A 20,628-nucleotide genomic window follows, 5' to 3' on the forward strand; every position below is an offset into this window, starting at 1 on the left:
CTTAAAATAAAAGTAGGATTGTCCTAATGTTACCCAAACATTTGTTCTGACCAATCCGTATTCCTTAGTACACTTCAACTGACTAAAATAAAATAAAATAAACTTGGGGTCATACTGCCCAGAAACTCTTATTCCTAGTCTGTGTCTTACAAACTCAGGATAATCATCAAATAACATATTCATTCATTGGATCTCACCATATCCAGAAACCTATTCTCCCTAGTCCATACCTTTATAGATTTAGGTCAAATATAATCGTGTACTATACTCATAACTAAACTTTAATTCAATTCCTCTTGGATCTCTGAACTCTTATATCCAAGGCATTCTTAATGTATACCATTACTTAATATTAATAAATATAAATTATCCTTCCTTAGTTTTCTTCCTTATGTTACCATAGTTTGTTTTACTCCACCTCGATTATAATCAAATTACTCATTATAGTTAATCTATGAAATACTATTGAACTCAATCTTTGTAGTATTAAGTATCCATGATCCTTATTTTAACAACTTCATATTTTATCTACTTCTGATACTTCTCATCCTATGTATAGGTAATAATGTAATAGTTCTCTTCATAATACTATCCTTTCATACACATTTATAAGTACTCTCTTTTGGTATTAATACTCATAACTGTTATATAACTTTTCATTGTCTGTTTTCTTTTCCGTTAATATTTAGGAATTGATATGTATGTTAGTGTCAATCTTTTATTTCTTTGTAAGTCTGTTAATCTTCTGCATCAAATTAACTCTGTAGAATCTTCCATCACAGTTTGCAGATCAGATGAAAAGTCTCTTTCCAACAGTCGATGTCCAGTTGTCTGAAGGAATGCTTTCCTGATTTATTGCCACAAGGATCTGTCACCTTACCTACATTAAAACAAAAAACATGTGCAGCATCAATACAATGGCTTACAATGTTTATATCTCATTATTATTATACAGTTTAACATTAAATTACACTGACTACACAAAACATACTCATTTCTTCTCATGAGATCTACCATCTTGTGGTCATTACATTTATGCCATGTGATGTTTAATCTTTAAATTTCCTTTATATCAAGATCTTTCTGAACATTTTAATTTTCCAAACATTTTACTAATCATACCCCCCTTTTAAACTGTTTAATAATCTGGAGGTATAACCTAATCACATATCAGATGTTGCAAAAAAAAAAAAAAAACAGTTTTCCACTATACTGTAGCAATAGCAGCCATCTTGTCTTAACACTGGCACCATTTTGTCACATGAAACAAACTACAAAAAACATATATTGTTTCCTACGTCAAATATATCTGCAAATTTAGGTTTTCTTCTATCAAAACTTTTGTCTTCTATATAGTCAAAACATATGTATGTCGAGGCTTTGCAAAATATAGTAATCCATAATCAGTCATGATATTAAAATCTCATTCTCATGAATTAAATCAAAGATTTTAAATCAACCTCAGAAGTAACAAAGAATAAGTCTATTGTTTTTTCCTTCTGTAAAACAATTGGAGTTACTGTATAATCGCATAAACCTAATATAACTAACTGCTACATTAGTGTATTTCATCCTGCCATATTTGCATACTTGATGTCAATTTTTATTTTAATTAATTAACCTAATACTTTCTTATAACACACATAAAACAATGAAAAAAAAACTGTTCAAACTAACAATTCATTAAAACAACAAACTAACATAAATCTCTATTCTTGTGTGCTATTCTTAATTCTGGAATCAGCCTGTGTTGGCACACATATCCATGCTCATTCTCTAAACTGATCATATCTCTTGAAGTTATCTGATTCTTATAACTTTCTGTGTTACACTGCATTGCTTGTTTGTCTCCTAATTTCGATTTAGCTAAAATTGCTTTTATTTGTCTAATTATCAGTTTACAAGGAAAGGCCTTTATTGATTTATCTCCATATGTATTTTGTCTGTCAAAATTTTCAATCAACAAATTTAATTTCTCATTTGCTTTTGATTTGATATCTCGGATAAAATATCTGCAAGATCTTAAATAATGTTGTTTATTGCACCAAAAACAAATAACTTTAGGAGTTATATTCTGCCTTTGATTGTTTTTAGTTGAGCAAATTGGGAGTGGCTCAGCTGTCTGTATTACTCTTTCACACTCTGTCCTAGAAAAAGGAGGAGGGGTATGAGGGGTGTCAGGTCTGAGTTTCTTTCTCTGCCTAATTCCACAAGTCATTTTAACCCCTTCATTATTGGTTACTCTGTTTAAGTTATCTAAGAATAAAGCAACGTCATTCAAAGTGCTTTTTTCTCTAGCAATTACAATTGCAGTTGGATCTAGATATTGACATTTTTTCACAAATTCATTAATTAACTGATGTTCAGGAAAATCAGCAACAAGTCTATATGCATTTTCAAATTTTACAAGAAAACTAAAAATATCCTCATCCTTGTGTGGTTTTAGTTTTTCCAACATTTCAATGTCTGCAAAATCATTCCCTGTTGTTAATTGTATTAATTGTGTTAATCTGTCTTGCTTATTTCCATATATTATTTCATCATTGTCCTCACATTTTACAGGCGTGGTCAGCCTACATGCCATTTGAGTCGGCAGCCATAATTGAAATAGTCTATTCTTTAGTTCGTCATTAAGGCTGTATTTGTCCAAATTTGACTCAAAAATCTCAGCATTAGTAAATGTATCCACTGACGTGTCATAAACTGGAATACATTTCACAATTTTCATTAATTGTTCATGGATTTTCAAATTACGTTTTGCAGCACTGTCTTGAAATTTACATTTCTGCAAATCACTCTGTGAGGATACATTTTCAGTATCTATTGGTTCTGGTATTAGATTTTGTGCCTGTATTTTTCTTGTATCAACACACACTTGCTTAACTTCATTTCTAAGCTGGCAAATAAGATCATTTCTTAGTTCAACTCTCTCCTCTAATTCACAGACTGTTTCTGACAATCTCTCACAGTTACCGCATGTACTCTCTGTTACATTGTTACACTGTTCATTTAAATCTGATTTGTCTTCTGTTAACATATTCAAATCTACTTCTTTTTCTGCTGATTCTAAATTGTCTTGACCTGCATCTCGTTTACAAATCAATGCATTGTAAGTACAGACTAGTTTCATAACATTCCTGATCTTTTGTTTTTTCTTATTAACAAACATTTTCTTGTCAATTTCACTATTGGCAATTTCACATTGTGTGTATAATGATTGCCACAACACAGCATCTGAATAGCTGCTATTAAATGCTAACTGCAATTTACTTTTCTCTGCAATATCATTTATGAATTCCATGTTACTCACCAGATCAGTTATTTCTCTCTATTCGTTGCTTCATCCACACAGCTGCGCAGTTTTAGGCTTAGATCTGGAATCTTGCCAATCTCTGCCACGTGCTTGCTTCTAGAATTCACGTTGTATCTTGTGCTTTTGTCTGTTGTAGAATATAATCTTGGAACAGTCTTTGTGATTTGAAAACGTTCTTTGTCTTACAAACACAGTTCTTCTGACAGTCTAGATTCTTTTTTTCTCTTCAAGTTTGTTTTCCCAGTTCCAAAACAGCTTTGTAACTCGATTCTTCTCTCCCCCCTTGAAGTGGGAACAAAACTTGAATAGAAAACTGGCTGGCTAGCCAATGTAAAATGTCGTTTAGAATCGTCACAGTTAAATCTTCTTAATTTCTTCTTGTCTTCAGTTGATTGATATATATATATATACGTCTTTTGTATATATAGTCTTGGGCCAAATGCTCGCCACAATAATATATGTCTATATTATTGAAAAGTAATAATACGCAATCTGACTTACGGTTTCTTCAGGTTTATTCTTAGTTACTGATACATAATAAAACAACAAAGGATGTTACAGGATAATGGATGTTCAACAGCAGATGGTAATTGCTGGACTTCTTTACACCCTTACATCTTTACATCGAGAGAGAGCCAGAGAGAGCCCAGAGAGAGACCAGAGCCTAGAGCGAAGAGAGACAGACCTCGTGTCCCTCCGTTACTATATAGAAGTGCCCATACTGACGTCAGAGCATACTCTTGCCATATAAGGACAAGACCCCCAAATCCACATTCCAGAGCTCTCAGACAAAGAAACCCTTGTGACTTATTGATACCATCTGTTTCTTATGTCAATCCACACATCCATATATATAATCAATAGAAACATAGAATATGCAATATTCTACAATTGGAGTGAACACTGACTGCATTTTTTTTTATTTTTTACTAATATTTAAATAGAATTGTTTTCGTGGTAGCTAATCAACTGCAGTGCTCCAAGCTGACCTTCAGTAATTTTTATCCTCCCTTTTTGACTTGGGTTGTTTTTGTTTTGTGTTTTTTTTTGTTTTTTTAATGGAAAATTTCTGTTTACATAAGTATGTGTGCTTCTGCAGAGGGATAAGATTCTTGCTGTGTGCATTCTTAAAAGAACAGTATAGTGGTAGGAATATAAGCATGGTCCCTGGCCACCCTTCAAGTGCAGTTATACGGTCTTAAAGTTGCAGCACTAGTTTAGCAGTGGCTGGCCTGCCTTTATGGCTGTGATCATCAACCTTGAGTTGTCATGGACACTGTCTCTTAACACCTTAAGGACCAAACTTCTGGAATAAAAGGGAATCGTGACATGTCATGTGTCCTTAAGGGGTTAAAATGGTTCTGTCGTGTGTGTGTGTGTGTGTATATATATATATATAATTATTATTATTATTATTTTTATGCCTCTTGTATCTTATGCCATTTCCTTTATTTTTTCTTTTATTTCTTGTGTTGGATCTTAGTATGCCTATGTAAGGAAACCAAGTATATTTAAACCTCCTTCGGTAGTTTCCTCCCGACCGCCAGTGCATATAGCTCTCCGTTCGGTAGTTGAAATAGACGAAGTCCATACGAATACAAATAGCTTTATAAGATAATTCCCTTAATAAAGCATACGAATCCCCAAACATCAGCCAACGTCAAGAAGAAGGGTACAAATAGAACTGGCTTTAATGGCCACACATAGGCTTTTATGCAAAGGGACATCCCACAGGGAGGGACACAGTATAACCAATCAGGTATAGTAAAAACATAAAACACACCCAGCACAAACATACAATTCCCTCCCCTAGTCCTGGAGATAATCAAGTCTGATAAAGTAATAAGCAGAGAAATCCCAATTTTCCCCAACATTCAGAACACCTCTTTATACATGGGGTATCCCCACAAATAATGTCACCTGATAGCCCCTATCTGGGTGACCAACATATTCAAATTTCACCCAGATCGGTTCAGGGGTTCTTGAAAAGTGTGGAAGTCCTTTGTGACTGGCTAACCGTGGGCTGGCTGCCCAAAACAGTTCCAGGAGTTTGGGTGGTTTTGCCGGTCTATTCAGAGAAAGGAAAAAAACGAACAATTCCACGAATGGATTCCCCTGGCTCTTAGCAGCGATTATTCCCCTCGTTCGTATGCACTAAAGTACCTAATAGCGCTCTTCTAGCTATTCGGAACATATAGATCCAGCGTTCGTTTGTTTGAGACCGGTGTTCGGGAAGTCGAGTGTCCGATTTTAGTTCCAGACACTAGACGACCAAGTCCCGCTGCCTTTGTTCGTCTGAAAAAAGATGACCGCGGTTTTCTCAGCCACGTGTCGTTCGGTAGTACGAACGCTGGCCGCACACAGAGGGTTCAATTGAAGCAGGCTTTGAAGTTTAATGAGCCAGGGGGGTGGTCTTTGTTCGGTAGTTACATCTACCGAATGGATAAGGAAGAAATATTGAAATAAAAAGGGGGATTTCTTCACAGCCTATGCAGCCATTTTTGTTCTTCTGTGTTCATGAAGTCTGCTGTTTGCACTTCTGTGGGATTGATTTTACTGCGTGAGATTCCTGGCACTATAGGTCCCTACAGTGCCTCCCCCCCGCGGCGCTTACCTGAGTCCAGCATCAGATAACCGGTCAGTTTCAATTCCGGTAGCCCTATAGTGGCTTTCTGGTAGACAACCAATGTGGGCAGACTTAAAGCTGCAATGTAAACACAGTGCAAAAAGGACACAGCACCCAGACAACTTCAATGAGCTAAGGTGGTCTGGGTGCATACAATGTTCCTTTTTAAGCCCCTTAGATCCCGAGTGCCTTTCCTGTCTTCCAGGTTGTGACATTCTTCTTAGATAATGCCCATGTCAAAACATAGGGCAAATGTCCTTAACAACAGCCTTAATGACCTCTGGCCAGACAGGACTTTTAATATTGAGTATGGGACCTGGAGACACTAACTACATTGTGGACTTTTTAGGCTCAGATAGATACACCCATTCCTGTTTTTTGTTTTTTTTAAATGTATTTGTTGATCTTACTGATCTGCACTATGTTTCTAATCTTTTTTTAGGTTGCTTAAAACCTGGATTGCAGTAGAAGATTTAACTATTTTTCTAAATATATTTGCTCACTTTTTTTTTTCGGTCACTATATTAAATGGTTGCATACATTATTGTAATGTAATTTTTGCACATTTATGTATTTGCACTCTGATTACTGATTTTGCACCAGAGCCTATTTATTTATTTTTTAATAAGGGTTATATGTCAAGGAAATAAAGCGTAGGCTCATCTGATGATGGATCCATCAATGACAACTATCACAGTGGAAAAAGGCCATCTCCCATAAGATGATGGGTCACAAATCTCTCTAATAAAAGCAGAATGACTTGTTATAAACTGTTGGGTGTCTGTAGATCCAAGATGATGGTGTGTAAGTTAGGATTCATGGCTAGCTCCAAATATTTAAAATGGTTTACCTGTACATCCTGGAATCGGGGAGTCCCAGGCTATCACTTGATGCCTCAAATGTAAGAAAGTCCACCAATAGACCTCTATTGTTTCCCAGGCGGTGTGGTAGGCAATTCAAGAGACTGCACAACGTAATCTGCCAGTTAAGGCAATTTGATCAGAAGAGATAAAAGAGGAACAGGTAGAATTGTTAGTTGTAGAATAAGTGTTTAGAATCAGATTTGTATTTGTTTATCCTGCAATGTTATTTAGGGGACATTGGCAGGTCGGTTTGCATTTCGCATTTCATGGTGATAAAAAATACACAAGGGACACACCTGCTGACATCACTGCTCATGGTATGGTTGTCAAAGGGTACAGTAGAAGGTAGGTATATTCACCTAAAGCAGTCACTTGCTGCCACCATCCTCCTCCTTTTAATTTTTTTTCTGGAGATATTTTACGGCTCATTGTGTTTCATCTGCCAGATGTCACATCAGTGCTGTGCTCTCGAGTACATGTTGAAGTCTATGGAGAATCTTGCAAGACTGCGGGAGCTCAGGTCTCAGGATAAGTAAATTGATGCCTGATTCAGCTGCTGGGCTTTGATCGTAGTTGACACTGGTGCTCCACCTTTTGTCAACCTCAAATTTACCCATAAGACAAAAAGTCCCTAATTTGACTTATGTCATACATAAAATTCCAACACAGTCAGTTTGAGATTTTCCAAAAAATTATATTATAGATGTAACCGAGCCAATTTAAATGTAACTTGTTCTATAACTTCTGAAGATTGACATCGTAGCCATATAAAGCTATTCCATTATTAGAACAAATACATTCAGAATTTTTTACATTTTGTTGTTCAGATCCATTACTGTACATATGTTATACTTGTGTAAAGGCAGTATACCTGGAGTTGTGGGAGGGGTTTTGCTGACCTAGATTTACCCCCCGGGCAGTGCCTCCTAATGTTTTACATTTGGAATCTGGTTGCAAGGTTACCGCACATAACTTCTCGTTCATGGGCTTCCCAGTTTAGGATGGCTTCTCGGCATTGGTGAAGGAGAATCCGTTCGTGAATAGTCTTCTCCAGTTCTCTTCTCTGACATTTTATATTCAGCCTACCTTCAGTCACGCTACATATTCATTAGGGTTCGGTGCATTTCAGCCTACGTTCAGTTACGTTATATATTCATCAGTGTTCAGTGCATTTGGCCGCGCAACCTTTAATTCGGTACAGTACATTAGGCCTACGTTTTGGATGCGCTACATAGTTACTGCGGTTCTGTATGTTCTGCCATGCTATATGTTCAATTTGGTTTAGTACATTTTGCCTACGTTTGGCCCGCTTCATATTCATCATGGTTGATCACATTCTGCCACTCTACATGTTAACTTTTTTTTTTTAGTACATTCGGCCTACGTTCTGCCATGCTACATTTCACTTGTCTTGGTACATTTGGCCTATGTTTGGCTATGTAAATATTTTATATTTGGATCAGTACATTGGGCCTTTGCTTGGCGTGCTACTTAGTCACTTTGGTTTGGCTGCCCTACAAAGTCATTTTTGCTTTAGTACATCTGACCTACATTCAGCCATGCTGCGTTTTTGTCTTGGTTCGCTACATCTGACCTACTGTCAGCCATGCTACATTTTTGTCTTGGTTCGCTACATCGGACATACATTCAGACATGCTACATTTTTGTTTTGGTTCAGTGCATTTTACATTTGACCTACGTTCGGCCACACTACGTTTTTTGTTTTGGATCAGTACATTTGGCCTTCGCTCGGGCCGTGCTACGTGGTCACTTTTGCTTTGGAAATTCTTCCTACTTTCGGCCACAAACATTTTTACTTTGATTCACTACATGCTACCTATGGTCAGCACATTTGATCTATGTTCTGCTACACTACAGATTCACTTTGGTTCTGTACATGCAGCCTAAGATCGACTATATTACATTTCACTCTGGTTTAATACAGGCAACCTATTTTTCGAGTGTTCTACATTTTCACTTTGGTTTAGTGCATTCAGTCTACGTTCGGTCACGCTTTCATTACTTCATTTCAAGTTTTGTTCGCCCATGCTACCTGTTATTAGGGATTGATATATATAATTTGTTATATTATCAGTTTCCAGGCTTTTTCAAACTTTTTTTTTTACTACGTTGCATCCCAAAGGATAATTTATACTAAATGTCCTATGATTTTTGAATCTACCTATTGTTTCATTGTTTGTGGCTGAATTTACAAGTTTGGTTTACTACAGTATACTTCACCATAAACCTCTCTCACCTAATAATCCTAATTAAAGATATCCATCTTATTTGTCATCTGCTATGCACTTTTCATCTAACGTAGACAGAAATTAACCATTACCATATCTAAGGCTCCAAAAGGGCAACCTATTCATAAAAGTGGTGACACTACTTTTGGTTTCTAACTATCGCCCTATATCATTGCTCCCGGTATTGTCAAAAATCTTAGAAAAATTTGTCCATACGCAACTATGTGAGTACTACCAACAATCAAACTATCTGACCCCTGATCAATCGGGCTTTCGCCAGAATCACTCCACTACAACTGCCCTCTTAAAAGATTGCAATGACATCCAAACTGGCATGGAACAAGGAGACCTAACTGGAGCGATTTTCCTTGATTTTGCAAAGGCCTTTGACACAGTAGACCACGACATTTTACTGCACAAACTCAAAAACTCAGGTATTGGTGATCATTCGCTAAACTGGTTTCGATCGTATGCATCAGATCGCTTGCAATATGTGTCCATTTCTGACAGCGACTCCCTCCCTCTCCCAGTCACGTGTGGTGTACCCCAAGGTTCCATTCTCGGCCCCCTACTATTTTCATTATTTATAAATGATCTGCCTAATGTCTGCAAATCCTCAAATGTACACATGTACGCAGATGACACGGTAATCTATGCAAGCAAATCCGATCTACTGCAGTTTGAGGCTCTGCTCCAAAACCAGTTCACAGAGGTAGATAAGTGGATCGCAAAAAACAAACTCTTCCTGAACACTGACAAAACTGTCACAATGATCTTTGGAACAGTACCTAAATTACACAATTCCCACCTATCCATCAAAACAAATTAAAATGGCATACTGACCGCAGTTCACTCTTTCAAATACTTGGGTATGATGTTAGACCCCAATCTATCTTTTGGCCTGCACATAGAAAAGCTTGCATCTAAACTTTATCCAAAACCTAGGTTCCCTGTACAGAAACAAATCCTGCCTAAGCCCTACAGTAAAGGAAATGATTGTACAGCAAATGCTGATGCCAATCATTAATTATGGGGATGTAGTATATGCATCTGCATTGCAATCCCACATTAATAAACTCAACACATTGTAGCACAAATCGTCAGAACGAGTTATATAATGTAATTACAGGACCCACCATTGTGACATGCTAAAAGAACTAAACTGGCTGTCACTGGAATCCAGACGCACCCTTCATCTTTCCAGCCTTGTGCTTAAGAGCTTTTCTGGGAAGCTCCCACCCTACCTGAACACAATGCTTTCCCCGGCTGTTCCCACCTCCTACAACCTCCGAGCCAGTACCAGCACTTTATTTAGTCTACCTCAAAACAAAAAGAAAGCGGCCCGGGAGGCCATGCTGAACGGTCGCAGGCTGTAGGAGCTCCTGCTTCAAACCGACTGAAAGGCAATATGTACCACTCGAAAGACTACTTACAGCTACAAAAATGCCACCACAAGCAAGGGGACAACGGGGTGCACAAATCGGTACCCGTCCAGTGACTATTCCACCGGTATGCACCCGACACCCCAGCAAGGCCCACTAGCATGGCGGGCACAGGGGAGACGGCCGCTCTCCTGCCGCCAATGACGGCGAGACCGTGGACCCAGAGCCCTCGTTCCCCCCCCCCATGGTCCAGCGGGGGTTATCGCAGACCACCCTTTTACAGTCTCCCTAACGAAGGGTACCCAAGCGACGAGATCTCTGAAACGAGAAAACGATACTGAGGCCTACAAAATGGCGTCTAGCCCGCACGCCGCAGCCATGTACAGTGCCAAGGAAGAAACCGAGCTCCGGCTCAATGGCTTATTCAGCGCTTTATGGGAGAAGCTTGAGGCACTCTTCTGGCCAGCAGCGCAAGGTATGCCACCAGACAGCACTACACAGGGCTTAACAGGGGCAGCCGGAGGGACAGCAGTAACTCCCCACCCGGACCTCACTCCCAAGTCGAGCAGGCATCCTCACCGGGCCGCTCCAAAGGCGGCAAAAGAGAAACCCACAGAGAGCAGGCAAGGCTTGGAAAAGACCATCATGGGGCAACCAGCAAGCAGACACCATCGGCTACACCGCATACTTACCAACTCCAGGCACAAGAACCGGAGAGGCACAGCCTTTCGAGACAGATCCAAAATGGCGGACACAGCAAACCGACGACGCAGGAAACCAAGCAGCCCGCAACCGAACCAAGCAAGGAGATCTCCAACCGGGACTAACCAATACTCGGACAGTCGGTCAAGTAAAGCATGGCGCAGGTTTACAGTGATACACCCCAGCGAACTCCTTGCCTACACCTGGCACGTTGCCATGTCTGGACTGCAGGCTCTCTGGACACTGACTGCACCATGGGGTGATGACATACCCCGAACAGGCAAGGGTTGACCAGACACCATCATCGGGACTGCTGTTATTATCCTTTTATTGCTACTTTTTTTTTATTAATGCCAGAAGTCTCATTTATTTTAAATAAGAGCATAAAGTTCAACATACATTACATAATTGTTTAGCTTTAACATTTAATTGCGTGCCATTTTACACCGCTGTTTAGGCGCTAGCATAAATAGCAACTAAAATACTGTTACCCTCATATGATGTTTTAATGCTCCGGCAACGCTGGCCTCCCTGCTCGGCCTGTACTTATATGGTTAGTTAATACCCATGCATGGAATGCGTAGGACGGCTAGTAAAGTTTTTCAGGGCAGGCACCTAGGGAGAATAGCGATGTTTAGGCATGCTTTATATAGTAGGCGAGTTATAGGTTGTATTTATATTTTGACTCTACTGAGAACTTCTGCCAGGCTAGGCGCTACCTTGCTTTAAGCATTTCACGTCATGGCCTACATATGTATAATGTGACCGTACTTTGTTACTAGCTAGCCCTGCCTAAACCTAAGCCCAGCTATCAATGTTCTATACGCGTAAGGCCTGGAATGATAGATGATATACTCTAAAAATTGTTGTCAAGCACACCCTAACGCACACAATAAGCTCTGTTCAGCTTGTTAATATTGACAGTATTGTTGTCAAAATTGTGCATACATCCTTTTTAACATACCTGTTCCTGCACCTCAAGCAATGCACACCCAGCAGGTTTAATTAGCACCATTAACCCACGCTTGTAACTCGCTTAAAATGTCAAGCTATCTGTATATTTTTCTGCCTCATAGGTGAGACAGCGTACGTTCACATGTTTGGAAGGGGCATATGTGTCTACCGAAACAAGCCTGTAACCCTATCGTGTCTTACTGCCTTAGACATAATAATTCAGAGTGTTGCATAATTTAAATCGCATGTTTACCACGTTTTGTATTTTTATGCAACTGCCTACATCTTGTTATTTTCATGTTCTAAAATATAAAAATCGTGCTGTATAACAAGCCACATGTTGAAATGATGACAAACCGCTTGCAGCAGCTGTTGTGGCGCTGTACGCTTTATTGTTACTCCATGCACGAATAAAAATAAAGAATTTAAAAAAAAAAAAAAGAAAGCGGCCCGATCCTACTTCTTCTACAGAGCACCGCAATTGTGGAACGACCTCCCGCACAATTTAAAATCTTCCCTAAGCCTAAAGTCCTTTAAGAGATCCCTCTCTACATACCTCAAAACAGAATGCACCTGTCATGGTTGATTATATATTTCCTACCTGTTCTATGTTAAATTTTGTATTTATTGTGTATTAATATTGTTTTTGTATTTTATTGTACCCTAATTGTAACAATGCAATGATTTGTTGTCCCAGGACATACTTGAAAACGAGCGAAATCTCAATGTATCTTTCCTGGTAAAATATTTTATAAACAAATATTTTATAAATAAAATACAGCAACTAGTCAGGAGCAGTACTTACAACCAATGCATTATCTAACAACTCGCACAGTTAAATGTTTTCAACATTCCTCACTGGGTTACAGTATATTTGTTTGTCCAATTTTACCAATTAATGACATCTAAGTCCTTCATACTTATCTTCCTAGCAACTTGGGAAATCTTTGGCTGTAAGTACAGTTGCTGAGTCAGCCAAGAAAGAAGTAACATGGGAGAGCTTTACTAATGTAGTTCGGTTATTAGGTAATATTAATTTTTTTTGCCCTCTTTTTAGGCCTATATGTTAGTCTATTTTGGCATACCACAACCGACTTGCTTTTCTGGTACAGCTCAACCCTTATGCCTGGGGTTGTGGGAGGGTTTTTGCTGGCCTATATCTATGTCTCTTTTTTTTTTTTTTTTTTAATCAATAGGGAGCTACTGATTGGGTTAAGGCAGTGGGTCCCAACCCCGTCCTCAAGTAACCCCTAACAGTCCAGGATTTAAGGATTGCCCAGTTGTGTCTGAGGTGTTTTTAGAAAGAACAAAACACCTTAGACGCAACAGTAATCCCTAAATCCTTGACTGGTAGGGGATACTTGAGGACTGGGTTGGGACTCCTGGTTTAAGGAATCAACTGATTGCTCTAAGTCAATTAGTGACGCTCTCCTGCCCAACGGACTGAGATTCAGAAGCTGGATTTCACTTGAGGGACCTGCAGATCGTCAATGGAGGCACACTTTGGGGTTACACAGTTCGAGAACGGTGTCAAACGCATGCCAAAAGACAAACCAATGCATTTTGTATGATACTTCTGTACAGTAACATATTTAACATTTGATAAAATTATTTATTCATTTATATTTAGACTTTTTTTATTTATATATTTTAATCAATATTTTCCCCCCTGGAAGTTACATGATTGTCTGAAAACAATGTTATTTATATGTGAAGACTGTAGGAGAAATGTTGTACATTGATTAGTGATACTACATACTAGTGTATATTTGCTTTAATTAGGTGTACTAATATCAATATAAACACTATAGCTGGATGACAATTAACACTGAGGAAGTATGAAGTATCAGGCGAAATATGTTGGCTTGGCTTTTGGCACGTGTAAGACACTATGTACTATAGTATATGAGGGAGTCCTTGCTGCGAGTGAAGTTTGATGAGGGCTAATTGCACGAAACTGTGTGGCTGTCTGTATTTGGTTTGCTATACCCTGCATCAATTGGTGAATACATCATCATTCATGGAGATGCAGACTTATTTTCATTTTGCTACAAATGATATTGCCCTATATATAATAATTATTTTATTTTTTTTAAGGAAAGCAATATGTGGTAAATAAAATTAAAAAAATAGTTTTTTTTTTTTTTTAATTCAAGTGAGGGTCCCTATCTTTTGTGTGTGTGTGGTATCTTGTTTTGAGCAGGGTCCAGGTATTTATTTTCTTATGGTTTCGTTTTAACCCTTCTAAGGATGGAGGTAATTAGTACAAGTTCAGATCAAAACAAAACCTGGAATTTGATGATCTGTCTGCTCAACCACACTTATTATACACCGTTTTGTTCAGGAGAAACAGGGCTTTAATTTCCCATCAAATATTTATATATATGGAACACAACTTAATGTGAACAAAATCTTTAAATAGTTTGAGAAAGTAAGAAATAAAATGTTATTGTCTTAGTTTGGCATTTTAACTGTGAATGTCATAATACAGTTAGGTTTTAGGACAATAAAACACATATATTTGTGTTCAGCAATGTCTTATGAGTACAACAGTACCCCCGTGTACAGGTTAAGGGGGTCAAATATAAGACTTGCCCATTTCAGTTTTTAAATGTCGAAATTTGCCAGATTATTTGTTGCATTTGAGGCTGTATGGCAGCTCAGGAATGAGAATTACTCCCATAATGGCATACAATTTTCAAAAGTAGACAACCTAGGATTTTCAAAATGGGGTATGCCCAGACTTTTTTTTAGTGCCACTTAGTCACAAACCCTTGCTATTAGATGAGGTTTATTTTTTGTTTTGCATTTTCACACAAATGGCACTTTCACTAATGATATCATCATGATACACTTCATTGCTTTGAAAAAAACATATATTTGTGTTCCGCAATGTCTCCCGAGTACAACAGTACCCCCTATGCAAAAAGGATTTATGATGTCTTGAAAAATAACAGGGTTAAATTTAGGACTTGCAAATTAAACTCTCTGGGCTTTCTGCCTGGGTTATCAGTCAGGTCCCTCAAATTGTAATTACTAAATTATGTAAAAAGATTACATAAAACGACATGTAGAATATAAATATATATGCATAAATTTATTCTAAGTGTATTTTGATATAAAAATAGTTACAATGAAATTTCAATTTTTTTTTATTAGTGTGTATATATATATATATATATAAACTGATTTATGCGAAGTGTATTTTGATATTCATATACAGCCGTAATTCAACCCCCACAGAAAATCAGGTTTGTCAAAAATTACAGACTGGTGCAATGAACAAATCAAACAAAAGCAAGTGCAATAGCTCAACACAACAAATGCGTCAAGTGGTTTCCCTAAGTTCAACTGAAAATGCAACTTATGACTTATCTACTTATTCAACCCACTAAATAGAATCCCTCACAACAGCACAAATATGCAAAACAGATGTTGTCTCAAGCACACCTAATGCAACTAATCAAGAGCTTCATTAGTTGCACCAGGTGTGCTTCCGCTGAAACACTTGAAATACCTTACTTACTAGGGGTTTGTTGAGGGTCACGTTTGACTGCATGTTGGAATTATGGCTAAGTCAAAAGAATGGTCCACAAAGTTAAGAGAAGAGATCGTCCTTCACAAATAAGGCACAGGATACAAAAAGATAGCGAAGGCATTGAATGTTCCTAGAGACACCGTTGGAATCCTAGTTCACAAGTTCACAAGTTCAAAGTTGAAGGAACAGTGGTTACACTACCTGGATGGGGCAGAAAAAGGAAGCTATCAATGGCTGCAACCAGATTTCTGAGATGGCAGGTTGTGAAAAGTGATTTCAAAAGACCTGCAGCAAGACTTGGTGGCAACAGGCACTGAGCAGAATAAGGCACGTACTAAATGCAGAAGGTTTCCTTGCCAGAACGTAAACTACTACTGACCCATAAGCACAAGAAAAGTTGGCTCCAATGTGCTCAAAATCATATACATAAGTTGCAGAAGTTTTTGGATTCTGTTCTGTGGAGTGATTAAACACAACTGGAACTTTTCAGTCCAATAGATAAACTGTATGTCTGTAGGAAGAAGAATGTAGTATACGCTGAAAAGAACACTCTGCCTACAGCTAAGCATGGTGGTGGCTCGGTGATGCTCTGGGTCTGTTTCGTATCCTCTGGCACTGGAAATCTGCAGTGTGTGGAATGCAAGATGGATTCATTGAAGTAGCAAGAAATTCTAGGAGAAAGCATCACACCGTCTGTGAGGAAGCTGAAGCTTGGGCATCATTGGACCTTCCAACAAGACAATGATTAAGCATACCTCAAATTTTACCTGTGCCTGGTTGCAGAAGAAGTCCTGGAAAAGTCTACAGTTGCCATCAGTCACCTGACTTCAACCCAATAGAACATCTGTGGTGGGATTTGAAGAAGGTGGTTGCAGCATGCAACCCCAAGAATATTACTGAACTGGAGGGCATTGCTCATGAGCAATTGGCCAGGATTCCTGTGGAATGCTGCCAGAAGTTGGTGTTTGGCTATGCATCTTGTTTGCAGCAGGTCATAACAGAAAAAGGGTGCTCAACTATGTACTTAAGATGCTTGCCATTAAGGGGTTGAACAAAGACTGGAGGAGTGTCACGTATTCATCCACACATAAAAATGGGGTTAGGCATTTACTGTCCTGACAGGAAAAGTTGTTCCAAGCAACATTTCTGTCCTGACAGGAAAAGTTGTGCCGAGCAGCAATCAAATCCACAGGAGGGTTTGTGCTGAGCAGCATTCATGCAAATGGAAACCTGGTAATTGCCTTTGGGGTCAAAAGGCCGGTTTCAGCCTGTCAGATCCACAGGAGGGGTATTTAGGCCCAGTTCTCCTCTTGCTCAGTGCCCTGTGGTGGTTTCATGACTATGGTTATCCGAGAGTGCGTTCCTGATCTTGATTTTCTGGTATTTGACTGTGGCTTTGTTTTGACTTCCCTGATATCTGGAATCCTTGATTTTTGGTTTTCCCTCATCTTTGTGTCTGATTCTGTGTCCCTGACCATGGCAAGTATTTTGACTAGTCTAAGGTCTGGTTATACGTTATCCTTAGTCCTAGGTGTGGCACAGTACTGCATGCTGGATCAACTTGCAATCCTGACATTACGACATGGCCATATATCCTGCAGAATTGTGTCAGCACATAGCAGCTTGTGAGAGAAAGCTAGAGGAGAATGATCACCGTATGGATCAATTTGCCCAGGCTTTTAGCACGCTCCTTACTATGACGGCTCATTTACAACCTGAGGCTTCTCCAAATATGTCACCACTGCCTAATGTACCTCCACCTATGGTATATAAGGCACCTACGATCTCCTCCGCCGCATTTTTCTGGTAATATCCAGGAATGTAGGGGATTTCTCAATCAGATTGAGTACCACTTTGAGGACTCACCTGGTTCATTTCCTTCAGATAGAGCTAAGATTGGGTATCTGATGAACCAACTTAAAGGTAAGGCCTTAACCTGGGAGAATCCATTGTGGGAAAGTAATAGGAGTATAGCTCATTGTTACCAGGAATTCCTGGCAGAATTCAACTGACGTTTGAACCATTAGGCAGAGACGAAGACGCCCCCACTGCCCTAATGCTTATCAAACAAGGGAACCGGTCTATCTCGGATTATGCCATAGAATTTTGTACCTTGGCATCTGAGGTAGACTGGACTAACAATGGATTAATCGCTGCTTTTAAAAAAAGGATTATCCGAAGTTATACTTGATGAAATTGCTGCCAAAGTCCTACCAAAGGGGTTAAATCACTTTCTTACCTATGTGATGCAGATCGATAATAGACTCAGGACCAGGGAAAAAACTAGAAACAGAACTAGACATTTGACAATGTCACTAGCACCTCGATTCTCCAAACCTGTTGTCCCTGGCCTCTCAACGCTGTCTGAACTCGAACCTATGCAGTTAGGGGTTATAGGACTGTCTGAGGCAGAGAAACAGTATAGGAGAAGAGAGGGTCTGTGCACATGTATTGTGGCAAGAAAGGGCATATGAGAGATGTTTGTCCTATACGTCCGGAAAACTTCTGCACCTAAGAACCTTAAGGGGACAGGTCTTAGGTGTTATGGATACGTCCTCTAGTAATTCCCGAAGCAGATTTCTCCTTGATATTTCTGCCTTTTGCAATGAGGAGAACCTTTCATGCAAAGCCCTGGTTGATTCAGGTGTGGTTGGTAACGTTATTGATTTGTATTTTGTTAAACACACTCTACCAGTCAAGGAGAGATCATCACCTCTAGCGGTTGAGGCTATTGATGGAAGACCCTTATCTCAACCTCTTATTACCCATGAGACTTTGCCTATTTGCATTACGATAGGAGATTTGCATAAGGAAGACATTACTTTCCAGATGACTAATGGCTAAAATACTACTAAATAGAGAATAAAAATATAAATATATGGTACTATGCCTTTAAATCTGGAATAGACAAAGTATCCCTATAAATGTGCAAAAATGTGAATAAAGGTGCTATGAGTGAAGATTTCAAATAAACGGGATATCCCTTTAAATGTGCAAAAATACAAAGAGAATGCTGCTATACCTTTAAATATCCTTTAAGAATGTGCAAACATGCAAAGCAGTGCTATATAGGGGGGTGAGAAATAGAAAAAAATTATATATATAAAAATAAATAAATAAATACAAAAATATAAAAAGGGAAAAATGAGAGACCAAATTCTCTGCTGGATGACCAAAAAATATGTATGAAACTGGTGTCTATATCCCAAACAACATGAGGGATAAATGATACCTGTTGAAAATAATATACTTTGTAAATGATAGAAGTAACAAATAAGCTATACAGTACAAGGAACTGTTAGCTTTAGGCAATAAAAATGGAAACAATATATCGCTGGAAAACTGAAGCATAAAACTGGATCACTTAATTTCAAAACTCTTTTTGGAAAGTACCGCCACCGGAGGCATCTGTCCTGCACGTCCCCTGAAGTGAGGCTCCTGCTCGGGATGTGCTCACAGACACAAGCCATCCTCACCGGCAGCTGTATATTGAATCATCACAATCTGTATCCATCCTTAACAATCCGAAGGTCCTTGCTGTTATTTTTCAATCCAGCAGAGAATTTGGTCTCTCATTTTTCCCTTTTTGTATTTTTGTATTTATTTATTTATTTTTATATATATATATATATATATACATTTTTTTCTATTTCTCACCCCCCTATATAGCACTGCTTTGCATGTTTGCACATTCTTAAAGGATATTTAAAGGTATAGCAGCATTCTCTTTGTATTTTTGCACATTTAAAGGGATATCCCGTTTATTTGAGATCTCCACTCATAGCACCTTTATTTACATTTTTGCACATTTATAGGGATACTTTGTCTATTCCAGATTTAAAGGCATAGTACCATATATTTATATTTGTATATTTTTATTCTCTATTTAGTAGTATTTTAGCCATTAATCACCTAGCCAGCTCCTGGTATTCCCACTCTTCTAGAGAGTTCCTTTCCCTTGTTCTATATAGGTTTTTAGTGAATCCCTATCATTACCAGTTTTCGAGCAGCTTAGTGCTAGTCCGTCTCCCTCTCTCCTGTGTGGTACATTAGGTACACCAGAACTGTTCTAATTACTTTCCAGATAATCGCTTCTCCTTCTTGTCCCATCAAGCATAACCCTCATATTGACTTGACTAGAGGGGAAATACTGGAATGGGTTAGAGAGACTGTCAGGAATGCTGCATGTTACCCATTTCTAAAAAAGTGGGCATTGTTGCTTTACCCGCTGCTACGTCTCCAACTCCCGAAATTTCCATACAGCATTGGGAGGTTAGAGAGGCGTTTAGTAAAAGCCAGACTAATGCTCTTTCTCCACACAGATCTTACGATTATTCCATTGATCTGTTGCCAAGGGCTATGCCTCCTAAAGGAACGGTATATGCCCTATCCCCACAAGAAAGTAAAATCATGGATGAGTACATCAAGGAATCTTTATGTAAAGGCCATATACATAAATCATCCTCGCCTGCTGGTGCAGGGTTCTTTTTTGTAGCTAAGAAAGATGGAGAATTACGACCTTGCATAGACAACATGGCATTAAACAAGATTACTATAAAAAAAAATGCCTATCCCATTCAGCTTATATCCGAATTGTTTGATAGACTCCAGGGTGCTAAGATCTTCATTAAGCTTGACCTTAGGAGTGCGTACAATTTGGTGAGAATTAGGAAGGATCATGAATGGCAGACGGTGTTTAACACTAGGAGTGACCACTACAAATATCTTGTTATGCCCTTCAGGTTATGTAATGCTCCGGCCGTATTTCAAGACTTCATTAATGATGTAGTCAGAGACTATATTTACTCTTTTGTGCTTGTATACCTGGATGATATCCTTATTTATTCCCCCAACATCCAAACTCATCATGATCATGTCAAACAAGTTTTACAAACTTTGCTTAAAAATGGTCTTTATTGTAAACTTGAGAAATGCGTATTTGATCAACATGAGGTTGTTTTTGGGGTATAACATTTCTGTCTCTGATTTCCAAATGGATCC

The sequence above is a fragment of the Pelobates fuscus genome, chromosome 1 (genome assembly GCF_036172605.1).
Source record: "Pelobates fuscus isolate aPelFus1 chromosome 1, aPelFus1.pri, whole genome shotgun sequence".
Taxonomy (NCBI): Eukaryota; Metazoa; Chordata; class Amphibia; order Anura; family Pelobatidae; genus Pelobates; species Pelobates fuscus.